The sequence below is a fragment of the Protopterus annectens genome, chromosome 1.part0 (genome assembly GCF_019279795.1).
Source record: "Protopterus annectens isolate FY-2018-M chromosome 1.part0, PAN1.0, whole genome shotgun sequence".
In the NCBI taxonomy this organism is placed as follows: Eukaryota; Metazoa; Chordata; order Ceratodontiformes; family Protopteridae; genus Protopterus; species Protopterus annectens.
In genome coordinates, this window is record NC_056725.1 from 1,823,820,579 (window position 1) to 1,823,838,842 (window position 18,264).

The following is an 18,264-nucleotide window of genomic DNA, read 5'->3' on the forward strand; positions in this document are numbered from 1 at the left end:
TGACTTGCCTCTGGCCGGGTCACAGAGAGTCCCTTGTTTAGGTGACATTCCTGAGCCCACCACAAGAATTCTTTTTGAAGGCAAGGTATTATTTGAATGACAGTGTCCAAATCCTGGCAGTGCTGTGTCCATACATTTTTTAGATACCATTGTAACTTCCTCATATGCAGTTTGGCATTGGGAAGCACCAGAATACAAGATGCCATGAACCCTAATGCTTGAAGGACTGTCCTTGCAGTCAGCACGGACTGATGAGATAGTTGATGGAAGTAAAGTGACAGACTCTTTTGTTTGTCCGTTAAAAAGGCCATCTGGGCTGCTGTATTCAGTCTCACACCCAGAAAGCACATGTCTTGAGAGGGTACTAGACTGGACTTTATTTCGTTCACAGAATACCCTAGGCATCTTAGCACTGCGATAACATATTCCAGGTGCTGTAGAAGAACTTTTTTCTTGAGCCAGAATCAGGCAGTCGCCAAGTAAGGATAGATTTGAATTCCTTGAAGCCTGAAATAAGCTATCACTGGAGCCAGAACCTTTGTGAATACTCTGCAGTAGATAAGCCAAAGGGCAATGCAGAGAACTGATAATGAGAATTTCCAGCTAGATACTTCCTGCAACTTAGCCTTATAGGCACATGAAGGTAAGCTTCTTTGAGATCTAAAGTTACCATCCAGTGATTTTTGCCCAGCAGAGGTAAAAGTTGTTGTAACGTCAACATCTTGAACTTGGGAATGTCCAGATAAGTGTTGAGGATAGATAAATCCAAAATTGGTCTCCACGTGTTTCCCTTCTTTGGTACAAGGAACAGGCGGGAATAAAATCCTAGGCCCCTTTCTGATACAGGGACTGGCTGAATGGCCCCTATGTGAAGTAACTGAGAAACTTGCTTGTGAGCCTCTTTTCTTTGTGGAGGAGGAACGTCTGGCATGCCTTTGAAAGGGGCATTGTATGGAAATAAAATCTGTAACCGTGGTGAATGATATCCAACACCCATTTGTCTTGAGTAATTAAATCCCAATTTTCTTTGAAAAGAGACAGTCTTCCTCCTAAAGGAGCTGCCAAACGTGAATCTGCTGGCAGCTGAAAAGACAGGTCATTGGGTCTGTTTATGAAAGGACTGACCCCTGCCCTCACCAGAAGTCTGAGCAGGTGAACTCCTGTTCTAGGCCTAAAAGAACCTTGAGCCCGGCCCCTACCAAGCCTAGACCTACCCCTAGACTGAGAATCATAAGCACGATATCTCCACCCATTAGCAGGCTAATTTCTACTCAACTCGGTGGCTGCACCTGCAAAAATCTTTAACAGTTTGCATAGACTTAGCTTTGTCCTCCATTTTCTTTAAAACTGCTTCCACAGGTGATCCAAACAACACATCAGACTGTAAAGGAGCATCCAAAATCCTTGTCTTAACATGCTCAGCTAAATTCTGATCCTTCAACCAGGCATGCCTGCGAAGAACAGAACTGGTAGCAGCCACCCTCGAGGAGGCCTGTACAGCATCAAAACCACATTGCAAAGAATGCTTACCCACTTGTTCAGACACATGAACCAAATCCAGCAACTCTTTACACTCAATACCTTCCGCCAAAGCATCCACCTTAGATTTCAATTGTGAAAGGAGATAATTCTGATATTTTAGCATGTGAAACTGACAATTCAAAGCTCTCATGGCTAGAGTGGAAGAAGTATACACTTTCTTTCCCCACCTATCCAAAGCCCTTGCCTCTTTATCAGTGGGAACAGGATTTTTAACCACAGAAGCCTTTACACCCTTAGGCCCTTGAGAAATAGTTTCTGGGTCCGCCCTAGGACTCTTAAACAAATATTTATGAGCTTCGGGCACCCTATAATACCTATCAGGCTTAACAGGAGCAGGAGGCAAAGAATCATGGTTCAGGGAAGCCTCTGCAAAAACATCTTCCACCACATTCAACACAGGAGGAATAGCTAAAGGCCTATGCTGGGGTAAAAACAAGAACTCCCTAAGCCTTTTCCTGGAGTCAGAGTAATCCTGGCCTTCCCATTTAAAGTGCTCCCTCATGGAATGCAAAGTCTCTGAAAAGGAGAAATCCTCAGGCGGAGAAGCTGTAGGAGTGGAATCATCCACATCAGAATCAGAATAAGTGGGATACTCCTGCATATCTTCCACAGAAGATTCTGAAGCCTCTGAACACTGTTCAAAACTATCAAACTCGGTTCCACCCTAGGCCTCTTATCAGGCGGGGGCATAGAACCCCTAATCATAGTAATCAAATCTTCTGCCATTTTAAGCATATGTTTCTTAGGTACAGAACCGAAATGCTAGGAGAAGCCCCCACTGAAGCTGAACTAGGCCTACCTCTTAAAGAAATTTTGGCAACAGAAGGAGAAGCTCTAACTACCTTGGGAAGAGAGGGAAGAACAGTCACCTGAGAAGCCCCCTCAGCCTGGCCTACCTCCTGAGAAGGCACATCCTGTAAGAGTAAAGTTTCTGCCTGGGACTCCATGGAAACTCCTGGCAAAACCTCCGGCTCCACTGAGCCTTCTAAAGAACCGACGTCCGGGACTGCCGGTTCCTCAACCCTAGGCTTCACTGCTTTATCCTTGCGCTTCTTGGAGGCGGGCGGAGCATCCGACGGCATTTTATAATTGCAACGTTTCCCAAACACTAACCTGGCACAGTCTAACCTCCTCTTAATAGTGCGTTTGTTAAACCTAGCACAAGAGCGCAACCAACAACGTCGTGCTCAGGCCCTAAACAAGGTATACACAAGGTATGATAATCCCTATGAGGTATCTGTTTCCCACAAGAAATACAGTTATTCACTTTTTCTGACATCCGGTAAATACTGAGGCAAGAAAAACCAAAATGTTCCCCAACGGGTACTTAGCCAACTCTGTTTCGGTCTGAAACAAATATTTCCGCCAACCTGCACTCGCAAAATTGCTTCGCGCAAAAAGACTGAGGATATGACATCGGTCATGCGCATTAGTACCCTGACGTACTGGCGTCAGTCTGCGCGCGCCTGACGGCGACCAGCCTTATACTCTGGTATTCGGGCCGACTGGACTATACCCAATAGTCAGGACTGCAGCAATGGAAGACGAAGAACATCTAGCCTGATCTGCAAGGCCATGGAGCATGCTATCATGGACCTTATAAACAAGAACAATGGCAACCTCCAAAAGCTTGACCCCCCCCACACAGTTTGGTTTTGTCAAAGGGAAATCATGCCTGTTAAATTTGGTGGACTTCTTCGAAACAGTCACCAAAAGCCATAGACGAGGGGAAGACGGTACACACTGCCTACCTTGACCTAGCCATAGCCTTTGACACTATTACCCCACTCGTGCATAAAAGATAAACTCTCCCAAGCTAGTTATCGACCTGTATGTTACTAGATGGATAACTAAATGGCTTACTGATTGAACTCACTCAGTCAAAATAGGGGAAGCCACCTCTAGTAGTAGACCCGTAATGAGTGGTGTACCCCAAGGATCAGTCTTGGGGGCTCTACTGCTTGGGATATACTTTTCTGAGGTGCAAGCCAAAACCAGTAGTCTGTGACTGACCGAGTTTGCAGATGACTGCAAGATGGGTGCTGTCTTAAATTCCCCTAGTGATGTGAACATCCTCCATGAAGGCCTTTCCCAAACTAATGACTAGTGCCAGAAGCATGGCCTCAAACTGAATGCAAAGAAATGCATCATTATCCGCTTTGGGGAAAACAGCATCCCCACTAATTATCACATTAACAACATACTAAGCACGCAATCAGTCATGAGGTTCTTGGGTACCCAGGTTGATAGCAACCTGACTTGACCACCACATTACCTCCACTGTATGGAAGGATTTCTACATGGCACATCTCATACGTAAGGGTATTTCAGCCAGGAACAAAGAGATCATAACACCCCTGCACTCCTCCCTTATCAGACCCATTATAGACTACAGTGCCCCCTTCGGCATGCACCTTGCCAGGCACATGCAGCACCTGGAGATACCACAGAGGTTCTTGACCAGGAAAATCTAGGGTCTCAAACATCTATCCTATACAGATGGGCTAAAAGCCCTGTTTATTCAGTCTTGTACAGACTGCTCAGAGGTGACCTGTGTCTGGCATACAAGGCCATCTCAGACCCAGCCTTGATGGAGTGGCTGCATATCCATAAGTCAAATTCCACTCACGCAACTCACGTGGAAGGTCTCAACCTGGTCTGTGACATTAACAGAACTTGTTGGTGGGCCAAGTTTGTGTCCTAACGACTCCCCCATCTGTGGAATGGAGTCCCTTCTCCATGTCAAGCAAAGTACCTCACTAGCCCTCTTTAAGAGGAACCTGGACAACTAGATGGGAACAGAAAATACACCCCTGGGATTCCATCTGTGTCCCTGCTGGACAGGGGAACAGGTGGTGACTTTGTGGGAACATAGGCAAAATTCTTGGCTAGGCTTATAAGGGCCTCCAGGCTAATAGCCTAGTATCATCCTTTGAACCTAAATGTAGTTTAACTTAGAAAACACAGAACATAGACATTTCCTGTGCCACTTGTACACTGTAAAACAATCTGTAGTGTGGGGGCAGCAAATGGATGCGATAGACATAACAGACATCTCTTGCTACAACTGCTGGCTAAAATACGGAGCAGTCCACTCCACTTTTTTGGAAAAAAAAAATTTTTTCATTACCACTTTACTAATCTGCAACATGAATATACATACATTAACAAATGAAAGCCTGTAACATTTTCCATTAAAATATACTTGAATTATACATATACTGATGCACTTCTTTACTCATACACAGCAACATACTCTACCTTGCAGTTCCTACCAACCTACTTATTTTAGTAATCTACTTTAGCATTAGTTTTCCCAAATGCATTATTTATGAAATCTTCCTACATACTATAAAGGATCCACTCTCTAGTTCTTTTACGTCATTTACAACATTTAGTGCTTCATTTACAGCTGGTTTAAAGACCTTCAAGCAAGTGCTTTTTTTAGCCGTTAGCAAAATTAAATTTGATAAGTCATTACCATAACTCAGCAATTTATGAACTAAACACAAACTTAGCATCATCTCCTAAGTTAATAGGCTCTCCCATCAACTGTGTCAAGACATCATGCAGGGCGTTCTTAAACTCATTTAACACCACACATTAGCAAAAAAAAAGTATTCCCAATTTACTATCTTATTCCTCTTATCGCTATATTCCACCTGAGGGAAAATCCTTGAGTCTACTCAGCACAGACAAGCACCTGTATAGATACTTCCATGCAAATATTATAAAGCTTGTATATCTACAGGACTTAAAAGTTCCTCCAATTGCCCTTTTTGTTGTTCTGATCTTCTCTTGAGCCTTTTGTAATCACCTTCAAATGTTTCTTAAAGTTATAATGCAGTATTCTGAAATACTTCATGAGCCTTACTAGTCATCTCTTCTTAACTTCACCAGAAACTGCATCAGAGCTGGTCCTTTCATTCAGTGACCCCCCCCCCCCCATACATACATACACACACACACCTACATTATACCAAAAGTCCCAGATAAGAAAGGCTTTTTTTTTGCACCCATCCTCACCACAGGAGTGAACCTGAAGGCTCCTCTATCTGGATCCAAATCAACCCATTTGTTCCATGTATGCAGAAGCTGCCATTCCCAAGTGAGGAGAGCACCCTACATCCCAATAATTCCAGTCTGGGAATCCTCCAAGAGCTCATCTGCTCATTGAGAGTCAGGCAGTAAGAAATGGGCCAGTTTGTTGGTCTTGCAGGATGGCCCACCTTTTACCCAAGTAAAGCACACTCCTGCCCTGCAACTGCTCTACCAAGCTCCGTTACATCTGCTCTTCAAGGAGAAGCTTGCTTCCACATGCAGAATACTCGGCTGCTCACACTGCATTTTGCATACAGGTGTGGGCTTAAACTAGCTCCACACATTAAAAAAGTGCTTATGCTAGGTGCCACCCTTCTGGTGAGCAAGGACGACTTCCTCCCAACCCTCACTCCCCAGAATGGGTGATCCAGCAACATTTGCTCACTCCAGTACACCCCCACCAGCTCCTATGGGCATCTGGTGCTACTATATGAACTTTGGTTGCCTGCAAGATAGTTAGGATTTTATACTTCTTATGCCACAGAGCAGCTATAATGCAGGCACTCTGACTTGCAACTCAAACACCTGCTTGGCTTCTTCCCACTTTATCACTTTTACTCTTCAAATAATTTGTTCACAGTAGCAAAGTTCTTTTGTTTCCTTCAGTTACTTCTTGCCCATTTTATGTACACTTAATTGTATGTATTCCTACTACCAAACACTTACTTCTCCACTCTTACGAGTTTTAGTCTTTATAATGTGGTCTGCCAATTTATTAAAAAAAATAATTCAGTACTCTATATAATTTTTCTTCTAAAACCCTAATCTCTCTGCATCCAATGTATTTCCACCTTGTTCCACAGTCACCTTATTTCCATTTTAATGTACATCTCTGCCTAAAGTCAACTGCATAATTAAATATCCCTTCAGATCCAACAGCCCTAAACCACCTTGACCTACAGGAAGAATTACTTTATCCCACTTCATTCTTGCTCTCTTCTCTTCCAAAATAAATTCCTTCAACCCCATATTAATAAAATGTCATCCACAACTTTTCCTCTAGGTACAGGGCCAAAGGAACTAATCATCTCCTTACCTTACTAATCCTAGACAGTTAATTTCAGAGTAACAATCTTCTGTTTGGTCTCTATGCACATACTTTAGCTGACACAACAGAATCATTTGTATTCCTTAATTAAGCCTTAATACTTCATCTTTTTAAATCCCCATAAATTTATGGATATTGTTTAACATTTTTTTCTGTAAGTACAAATTTACTGCTACAGCTTCCATCTTACCTTTATTTTTACATCTTGAAAATACCTGAAACGGCCCCCTAATGTCATATTCAGGATTTGTCAAACACAAGATATCATCTATAAACATTGCTAGTTTTTCTCTACCAGACCAATTACATCCCTTAATGTGCAAACCCCTTAACTTTTCAGCTGAAGTCTCAAATTATGCTGCAAAAACAAGAGGGGAAGAGTATACATTTCTGTCTGCCCAGTTATTTGTCAGGGCCCCTCTAAACCACCTTTATTTTCCCCACAATCCATCACACACACACACTTCTCTTATACTTTTTTTTTTTGGGGGGGGGATAAATGTTCACTCAAAATCCCAGCAAACCCCAGCAAATTCTCTCTGTACCCATGCTAATCAATAATAATGTAATTTTTTAAATACTCCCAATTCCCTAAGGGTTATCACTGTTATACAATCATCAAATGTTTGTCTCCATCAGCGCTGGTAACATTTTTGCCATTCTCTTTGCCAAATACACTTTGCAATCACGCACGAGAATCAAAATTGATCTATATAATGCAAGTCTATAGGGTCCTTGCTCTCGTTCAGTAAAACTACCACCATTGTCTTTCATGATGCAGGTATCCTCCCAAAAAAGCTATTAAACATTGCCTTCCAAATTTGTTAACAGCCCCTTTCCTCCCAAAATTCTAAACTTCATTAAATCCATTCACTGCTTGATTCTACTTCACATATTTCCTTCGCCTTTCATATTAATTACTAAGCTTCCACTTCAAACTGCATTTGACTAAATATTCCAAAATGCTTCCGTCTCTTTTCTCGATTTCCAAACTCCTCTCCTCAGCTTTTCAAAAAATGCTAAAATATCTGCATTGCCACTTTAGTACTCCTAGTTAATATCCTTGTCATGGGGTCCCACAGTCCTGACACATCTCTACCACTTTCTTCTATCAAAGTCTCTGTGCTTTCATCTATGCTCTGGGATTACTGTCAAAAATACTTTCATAACATCATGAGTATTACCCAAATCACTATTTTCCCCTTACCACTCTACAGCAGCACTTCTTGATCTGTAAGCCGCCCTTCCACATCAACATTTTAACTTTTTTCAAGACTTCTAAACAGTTTTTGTTGCTTTTCTCAGACTACATCTCCCATACTTCAGCTATATTTTTAAAGTCCGTCACTTCATTCTACACACTATAGCTAGTCCCAATTTAATAATTTCTAGCTGCCCTAATAATGTTCGAACTTTTTTAATAAATACGTACGAAAATAACAGTGTCTTTTAGTTAAATTTATCTTAGCTCTTTTACTGGGACGGTTGGCTATTACTGGAGAAGTCTCAAAGCTTTCAACCACATGTAAATACTCGTGATACAGTTTATATCTGTTCTAGCCTAGTTTGGAGATTATGCAGAACACTCTCTGGAAACCTTCCAAAGTGTTAAGACCAGAAGAATCACTAACTTTTTTCTTTGTTATTAATGTATACTCATGTTGCAAATTAGTAATGTACCATGAGGACCTGGACAGAGGATTTCCATTTCTGGGTCCATCCTCTACAACTCAGAATGAAGGACACATTAATACTAGATACTTTAAAGTGAGTCCATCACCTGGCATTAGGACCACCTGACAGCCCATACTACCTCAGACTTACTAACTCCCCTTACCCAAAACACACTACTGCTCTCCCTCTTTAGACAGTAGGTTAAATCCACATTTTATGTACATAGATATATGTGTGCATATTTATATGTATGTAATTACAGACATACACAACTATACAATAAATATATAAATTAAGCACATTTACACTACATAACACTGCACATGCACACACACTCAAAATATGTATGGGTGCCAGGTTTGTGCGTTTTCATGGATGCTTTCCCATTTGGATTTCTTCATACTCTTAGTGACTACACTTCTACAAATTTATTCATTTGTTCCAGGGTATCTACTTTTTAATTACTACTACACATTTGTAACATATTTTAGATGGTCACAAGTGCAATTGTGCAAGATGAACTTACCATAATAGCAGATGTTCAAATGATCACTGCTGCAATAGCCTCAGCTATATGGGTTACATCTTGCCAAGAATTTAACAGCTAATCAGCTTCCAAAGCTTCAAGGCACCTTCCACATGCCCAAACTGTTAAGCAGCTCAAGCTGAGCTGACTACAAGACAAGTCTGCGAAAAGCCCTTCAGAGCTTTACTGACGCTGAACAGTATGGACCTCTGAAGCTTTTGAGGAGCAATGGTCGGCTTGTGCTTTTCCTTGCTGGGCAGATTGTTGATGGTTTATTACTTTCTTCTTTAGCAAAGTTATTTTAAAGCTAGGAGAAAAGTACAGTTTTGTACCTACCATAAATGTAGATGTTCGAGTGTATACACTGCTGCAGTCATTACACTTGGGTTATCCTGCCATCAGGTGGTTCCCCAGTCGGCCTGAGTTCCAAAGTCTTGGTCCGGAGTCTGTTGCTGTTGCCTCCTCCCTGACGTCAGTGCGACAGGGGTATACAAGATGCAGCCGACGCCATTTTCTTCAGTTTTTCTTGCCCCAGATGTCAGGTGCCCCTAAATAGGTAGGCAATTCCAATTGCTAATAAAACATGCATAAGAAAAGCAAAAAACAACTTACAGCTACCAGCAAATACTCCCCATAGGTAGTAAGGGTAGAAGACATACGTACATACCAGCCAGTAAGAGGAGAAGGAGGGAGGGTAACCTGGACTGAAGCAGTGTATACACCTGAACATCTACATTTGTGGTAGGTACAAAACTGTACTATGTTCATAGTGTTACACTGCTGCAGTCATTACACTTGGGTAGAATCCCAAAGCTGAGGAAGGGTGGCTGGTTCTATAAGGAATTAGGGATGGCTATAAGGCCCTGCAGCACTGCAGTGGCGAAGCCAGCTCTGGATAAAGAGTATAGAGGCAGATGGTAATGCTTGGTGAAACTCCAAGTTGCTGCTTCCAAAATATCCTTGGTAGGTACTCCCCTGAGGTAGGCAGTTGAAGTGGCTGTTGCCCTGGTGGAGTGAGATCTAATGCTGCTAGGAACAGGTTTTCCATGGTATACGTAGCAGAAACGTATATAATGTCCTATCCATTTTGAAAGTCTGTTTTGAAATGGCTTTTCCCTGTGCTCCTGCAGCATATGCTTTGGTTTTGTCCAAGTAGAAGCGTAACTGCCTGTGAATGTCCAAAGAGTGCAGTAGTCTCTCCCCTTTATTCTGTGGTTTAGGATAAAAAGTTGGCAGGTGAATAGTTTGGTTTAGAGCCACACTGGATACCACCTTTGGCACAAAAATAGGGTTAGTTCTTAAAGACACCCTGTCCTGGTGGAAAATGAGGAAAGGTTCCACTGCCATTAGTGCCTGTAATTCTGAAACTCTTCGTGCTGATGTTATTGCCAGGAGCAGAGCAGTTTTCCAAGAGATGTATTTTAATTCTGCTGTGTTGGCTGGCTCAAAAGGAGGTAAAGTTAGCTTCTCCAAAACAAAGTTGAGGTCCCCCGTTGGAGTAGGTGCTCTACGGGGCGGTCTTACGTTTTTAGCCCCTCTGAGGTACTGTTTTAACAGAGGATTAGAGAAAATTGGTGGATCCGTGTTGTAATGAGCAGAGATGGCAGAGGCGTGGATCTTGATGGATGAGAAGGAGAGTCCTTTGTCCAGCATCTCAGTTAAGTATTGTAATATCTGAGGAATGTTTGGGACAAGAGGGTCAAGGCTGTGAGCTTGGTTCCAGGCACAGAATCTCTTCCATTTATCTGAATAGGCCTTTCCTGGTACCAGGCCTTCTGGCCTCCAGAATGACATCCATAACAGCTTTGGAGAGAGGCATTGCTTGCTTGACTAAGGAATATTCCATGCAGCTAGATTTAAGGTCTTTAGCTGGCTGTGTAGTATTTGTTTGTTGTGCTGAGTCAGCAGATGTAGGATTTGAGGCAAAATCCAGGGTGGTTCTTGTGCTAAGCTCCTTAAGATTGGGTACCAGTGCTGGCGTGGCCAGGCTGGTGCAATCAGGATCATCTTTGGCTCTTCCTGTCTGGCTTTTATGAGTACCTTTGGCAGGAGAGGTACTAGTGGGAAAGCGTATACTTGTAGGTTCTCCCAGCTGAATGAGAGGGCATCCACTTTCCATGCTTGTGGATGGTAACTCCTTGTGCAGAATTTTTGTAGCTGGCAGTTTATTGGGGATGCAAACAGATCTATGTCCGAGCTCCACCATTTCTGTGTTATCATTCTGAATATTTGTGGATTCAACTCCCATTCGTGGGGATCCATGATGTTTCTGCTTAAGTCGTCTGCCAGTGTGCTTTTGTCTCCTGGTAGGAATTGTGCTTGCAGATGAACTTGAAGGTTTATAGCTGTGTTCCACACGGTCATAGCTTGTCTGCATAGGGGGTAGGAGTGAGTGCCCCCTTGCTTGTTTATGTACCACATAACTGTGGTGTTGTCTGTCTTTAGTAGTAGTTGTCCTGGATGCAGCAGGTCCTTGAAAGCTATAAGCGCATTTTGTACAGCTAGCATCTCTTTTTGATTGATGAAGATGCCTTTGTTCTGCAGGCCACGTGCCCTGAATAAATTTGCCTGCCATGTGTGCTCCCCAGGCGTAATCCGATGCATCTGTTGTCAGTGTTTGCCTGGCTGTGGGTTGTGTAAAAGGCTGTCCCTTGTTGAGGTGACAAGCTTGAGCCCACCACTGAAACTCCTGTTGAAGGCAAGGAATTAGTGGTATAACTGTTTCCAAACTTTGACAGTGTTGGGACCATACATTCTTTAGGTACCATTGTAGTTTCCTCATATGCAGTCTGGCATATGGAATTAGTAGTATGCAAGATGCCATGTAACCCAAGGTCTGCAGAATTTTTCTTGCAGGGAGTTGGGTCTTCGTTGCCATCAACTGAAAGTATTGAGTCAGTTGTCTTTGTTGGTCTGGCGTGAGATAAGCCATCTGGGCTGTTGTGTTCAACCTGGCACCCAGGAATATAATCTTTTGTGAGGGCACTAGTTTTGATTTCTTTTCATTTACTGTGTACCCCAGGCAACTTAATAGCTTTTTTTACAAACGCCAGATGATTTAGAAGAATGTCCTTGCTCTCTGCTTGAATCAGGCAGTCGTCCAGGTACGGATAAATTTGAATTCCTTTCTGTCTGCAAAATGCAATTACTGGTGCCAGGCAATTTGTGAAGACCCTGGGCGCAGTAGATAAGCCAAAGGGCAGTGCAGAGAATTGGTAGTGCATTGAACCCGCTATGAATCTGAGGTATCTTCTGCAGTTTTGTCTGATAGGGACATGCAGGTATGCCTCTTTGAGGTCCAAAGTCACGAGCCAAGATTTCTTGCTCAACATGGGAAGAAGCTGCTGTAATGTCAACATTTTGAATTTCGGAACATCCAGGTAAGTGTTTAGAGATGAAAGATCCAGAATGGGCCTCCAGGCTTTGTCCTTTCTGGGTACCAGAAAGAGTCTTGAGTAAAATCCTTGTCCTTGCTCCTGTGATGGTACCTTTTGAATAGCTCTCATATCCATGAATGCTGTAATTTGTTTTTGAGCCTCTGCCCATTGATTTGGTGGCAGGTTTGGCATTCCTTTTAACCTTGGCAGAGTGTGAAAGTGGAACTTGTAACCTTGAAATACAATGTTGAGAACCCATTTGTCTTTGGTGATTATTTGCCAATTGTGGTAGAAGAGTGCCAGCTTTCCTCCCAAGGGGGCTGCCAAGAAGGATTTGTTTGGCAGCTGTAGTGAGAAGTCATTGGAGCTGTTTTTTATATGGTTGGGGCCTGTCTTCCCCTTCTTTCTGGCCTGATGCAACCCATTGTCGAGGCCTGTACCTTGTGTTTGACCTTTACCTCTTGGACGTCTGTATCTTCTCCTTTGAGGTCTGTCTGTATTTGGAAAGGACCAATTCTTAGTTGGCCAGTTTCTGCTAAATCTAGGAGGCTGAACCTGTAAGAAATCCTTCACCGTTTGCATAGATTTTGCCTTATCCTCCATTTTCTTTAATACCTCTTCTGCCTTAATTCCAAATAACACATCCTGCTGCAAAGGTGCATCCAATAATTTTGCTTTAACATGATCTGGTATGTTCTTTTAACCAAGCATGTCTTCTAATGACAGAGCCTGTAACTGCTGCTCTGCAGGAGGCCTCTAGAGAATCAAAACCACATTGCAAAGTATGCTTTCCCACTTGTTCAGCTGCATGCAATAAATCCTGCATTTCTTTAAAATTAGGAGGATCTGATTCTGGAAGCATCTTTTTGTTTTAAATGAGACAGTAAAATTTGCTGAAATTTTAGCATGTGAAACTGGCAATTTAAGGCTCTCATTGCTACAGCTGCAGACATATATACTTTCTTTCCCCATCTGTCTAATGCTCTGGAATCTCTGTCAGAGGGAACTGGATTCTTGGCTGATGAGGCCTTAACTCATGTGTGTCCCTGAGAAATAGTTTCAGGGTCAGCTACAGGGCTTTAATACAGAAATTTATGTGAGTCAGGGACTCTGTAGTATCTGTCAGGTTTAACAGGGGCTGGAGGTAAGGAATCAGGATTTAAGCTGGATTCAGTATACACATCATCCACAATATCTAACACTGGTGGAATAGCAAGGGGTCTGTGTTGAGGTAATAAAAGGAAGTCTCTGAGCCTTTTCTTGGATTCTGAATAATCCTGGCCTTCCCAGTGGAAATGCTCCCTCATGGTATGTAGCGTTTCCCCAAAGGAGTAGACCTCAGGTGGTGAGGCTGATGGAATTGATTTCCTCAGCATCAGAATCCTCATAAGGGGGGAAAGAGTATCCTAGGTCTGAGGATGAATCAGAAGAGATGACACCTGGTCGGATGAGTCATAGTCTGCATCCTGTCTAGGCCTTTTATCAGGAGGGGGATGGTCCCCCTGATCAGAGTGATTAGGTCTTCGGCCATTTTGAGCATTTGTTTCTTAGGCATGGAGGCCTGTCCTGGAGAATGCTGTATTTATTTCTTTGACTTTAAAGAAGGCTTAGACTTAGCTGAGGGTTTAATGCTTAACTGGGTAGGTCTGAAGACACCCTCTGTAGCTGTGGGTTGCTCAGCTACTCCGGATCCCTCTGAAAGGTTAGTCTCGGTAGGCTGAAGAACTTGTGCATCCGAAGGCCCAGCCATCTCCACGTGGGAGTCAGAGGCGGCTTGAGATTCTACAGAAGCGGTCGTCAGGGGCTGCGAAGGCACCTCGCTGAAAACCGGAGAACCGGCGACTGGCCTAGAAGTGGCTTAAGTCAGTTTTGGGCCTCGGATGCCTATCCTTGTCTTTGCCCTTTTTGTGTATTCCGGTCGTCGGAAGTTCAGACGGTATGGCATAACTGAATTTTCTACCAAAATAATGTCGGGCAAAATCAAACCGACGTTTAATAGTGCGCTTGTTAAACCTAGCACAAAACCGACAACCAGTGACGTCGTGGTCAGGGCCTAGGCATGGGATACAATAGGAATGGACATCCTTATGAGGTATTTGCTTCCCACAAGAAATACAGTTATTAACTTTTACTGACATCGGTCTGAGGCAAGAAAAAGTTTCCCCAATGGGGTACTTAGCTTTGTAGAAGACTTCGGTTCTAGATTCGGAAAGAAAATCTCAGGAGACGACCGACCGGCACTTGCAAACTGCTTTTGCTTCGGGCACCGCGCGGCAAGAAAGACAGAAGAAAATGGCGTCGGCTGCATCTTATATACCCCTATCGCACTGACGTCAGGGAGGAGGTGACAGCAACCAACGCCGGACCAAGACTTTGGAACTCAGGCCGACTGGGGAACCACCTGACGGCAGGATAACCCAAGTTTAACGACTGCAGCAGTGTAACACGATCAACAAAAACTGATAGGAAGTGAAGCAACAGATCTCAAAGTAATCAAATTTACTGAGCACATTTTTATACGTTTTTGTTTTACACACATTTTATTTATTTATATATATATATATATATATATATATATATATATATATATATATATATATGGGTCTACTTTGTTTGACAGAAAACACATTTCACTGAAACTCATTTCGTCGAAGTCTTATTTCACTGAAAATGAATTGCCCGAGCACAAATCACTGAAAGCTCACTTCACTGAAAACTCGTATGACTGAAACTCAGTCTAAAAAGGTATACACCCTGTTCCCCACTGTAGTGCGATCCTGGAGTTAGTATATATAGTAAGGGAAGGTGTGGGGGGCACAGCCACCCCACATAGTTTGGGTATATATTATCTTCTGGAAAGAGTTATTAATTCGATTTGTAAGTATCCATGTCTACGGTTTACAACATTTAAAATAGGTGAAGAACTATGCTACCCACCCCCCCAATGTGGGGGGCTGTGCCTTCCATACACCCCCTTACTATATATACTAACTCCAGGATTGCACTACAGTGGAGAAAGTACAGTTGTGTAGTACACTTACCATAGATGTACATGTTCGAGTGTATTCACTGTTGCAGTCATTACATTTGGGGTAATCTGCTGGCAGGTTGCCCTCAGTCGGCCTGATTAACAAAGTCTTGGGTCCTGCATCGGTTGCTGTCCCTTCTTCCATGACGTCAGGTCATCAGGGGTATAAAACATGCAGCCGGCGCCATTACATCAGTTTTTCTTGCCCCAGATGTCAGGTGCCCCCCATATGGAGAGCCAAATATTTAAGTAATTAAAAACTCAAAAATATACCTCCAAACAAAAAGCAAATACACCAAAAAGGCTTTTAAGCATGGTAAAGGAAAGAAGAGGTATAGTAAGAGAAAAAAACAGGGGGTTGGAGGGAGGGTAACCAGGACTGCAACAGTGAATACACTCGAACATCTACATTTATCATAAGTGTACACAAAACTGTACTATGTTCTTCATGTTTCACTGTTGCAGTCATTACATTTGGGTAGATTCCCAAAGCTACAGTTGGGAGGATAGATTTATACAGCATCAGCACCAGCTATAAGGCCCTGCAGGACAGCAGAGGCAAAGCCAGCTCTGGATTTAGAGAAGAAAGGTAAATGGTAATGTTTGGTGAACGTATGAACTGAGCTTCAGGTAGCAGCTTCTAGAATGTGTCGGGTAGGAACACCTCTGAGAAAGGCTGTAGAAAGTAGATGCAGCCCTGGTGGAATGAGGAGATCTGATCCCCTGGGGGGATAGTTTTACCATGGTGCATATAGCAGAAATGAATACAATGGCTTATCCATTTGGAAATAATCTGCTTTGAAAATGCCTTTCCCTCTGCCCCTGCAGCAAATGCCACCAGTAGTTGTTCATATCTGCTTTGAGATTTTGTCCTGTTTAAGTAAAATCTAAGTTGTCTGTGTACATCCAATGAATGCAGAATCCGCTCCCCCTTGTTCTGTGGATTGGGAAAGAAAGTTGGCAAATGAATGGACTGATTAAGAGCCACACTGGATACCACCTTAGGTATGAAGGATGGAATAGTCCTGAGAGATACCCTGTCCACATGAAAAATGATGAAAGGCTCCACTGCCGTAACAGCCTGTAATTCGGAAATCCTTCTAGCTGAAGTGACTGCTAAAAGGAAAGCCATTTTCCAGGAGAGAAATTTTAGGTCTGCAGTAGCAGCTGGTTCGAAAAGAGGCAGAGGGAGTTTTTTGAATACAAAATTGAGATCCCAGGCAGGGGTTGGAGCTCTCCTGGGTGGTCTTAAGTTTTTGTCCCCTCTGAGATACTGTTTTAGCAGAGGATGAGAGAAGAGGGGAGGTTCTGTGCTGTAATGAGCTGAAATGGCTGAGGCATGGATTTTTATGGAAGAAAAGGACAGACCCTTGTGAAGCATCTCAGTTAAATATTGTAAAATCTGAGGAATATTGGACACTGTTGTGCTTATCCCTTGTGATTGATTCCAGGCACAGAATCTTTTCCATTTGTCAGCATAAGATTTTCTAGTACTAGGCCTTCTTGCCTCCAAAATGACATCAATCACAGGTTTGCTCAGGGATGCCAAGGGTGAATTTAGGTGATTAGCCACGCTGCAAGATTCAATGTTTGGAGCAGAGTGTGCAGAATTTGGTTGTTCTGCAGAGACAGTAAGTAAGGTGTCTGAGGCAAGTGCCACGGTGGAAGGTGTGACACATTGCGCAGGAGTGGGTACCAGTGTTGGCGAGGCCAGTCTGGAGCAATCAAAATCATTTTTGCTTTGTCCTGTTTGACTTTTAGTAGAACGTTGGAGAACAGAGGCAGAGGGGAAAAGGCATAGACTGATAGGTTTTTCCAGCTGAATGATAGAGCATCCACTTTCCAGGCTTTTTTGTTATTCGTTCCTGTGCAGAATTTGTCCAACTGATATGTCTGGACTCCCCCATTTGCATGCCAACATGTTGAAAATCCATGGTTCCAGTTTCCTTCCATTTGTGTGGGTCCATGAGATTTCTGCTTAGTTTGTCTGCCAGAGTATTCAGTTTTCCTGGCAGGAATTGAGCTTGTAGTTGAATTTGATAGGTCAAGGCCATGTTCCACAATGCCATGGCTAGTCTGCAAAGGGGGTAGGAGTGTGTACCCCCCTGCTTGTTTATGTATCACAAAGTACAGTTTTGTACCTACCATAAATGTAGATGTTCGAGTGTTCACACTGCTGCAGTCATTACACTTGGTTATCCTGCCATCAGGCGGTCCTGCAGTCGGCCAGAGTTCCAAAGTCTTGGTCCGGCGTCGGTTGCAGTTGCTTCTTCCCTGACGTCAGTGCGCCAGGGGTATACAATATGCATCAGACACCATTTTCTTCAGTTTTTCTTGCCCCAGATGTCAGGTGCCCCCAAGTAGGTAGGCAATACATATTGCTAATCAAAAATATACATATAAAATAAAAACAATACCTTCAGTTACCAGCAAATACACCCCAAAGGTTGTATAGGATAGAAAGGTATAGATAAGTCCAGCTAGTTCAGAGGGGATGGAGGGAGGGTAACCTGGACTGCAGCAGTGAGAACACTCGAACATCTACATTTATGGTAGGTACAAAACTGGACTATGTTCATCGTGTTACACTGCTGCAGTCATCACACTTGGGTAGAATCCCAAAGCTAAGGTTGGGTGGCTGGTCTATAAAGAGTTGGGATTGGCTATGAGGCCCTGCAGAACTGCAGTGGCAAATCCTGCTCTGGATTTAGAGTAGAGAGGCAGGTGGTAATGCTTGGTAAAGGTGTGCACTGAACTCCAAGTTGCAGCCTCCAAAATTTCTTTGGTAGGTACTCCTCTAAGAAAGGCTGTTGAAGTGGCTGTTGCCCTGGAGGAATGCGGCCTAATGTTATTAGGGACTGATTTTCCATGCTGTGTGTAGCAGTACAGAATACAGTGCCCTAGCCATTTGGATATAGTCTGCTTCGAGATGGCCTTGCCCTGTGATCCTGCAGCATATGCTACAAAC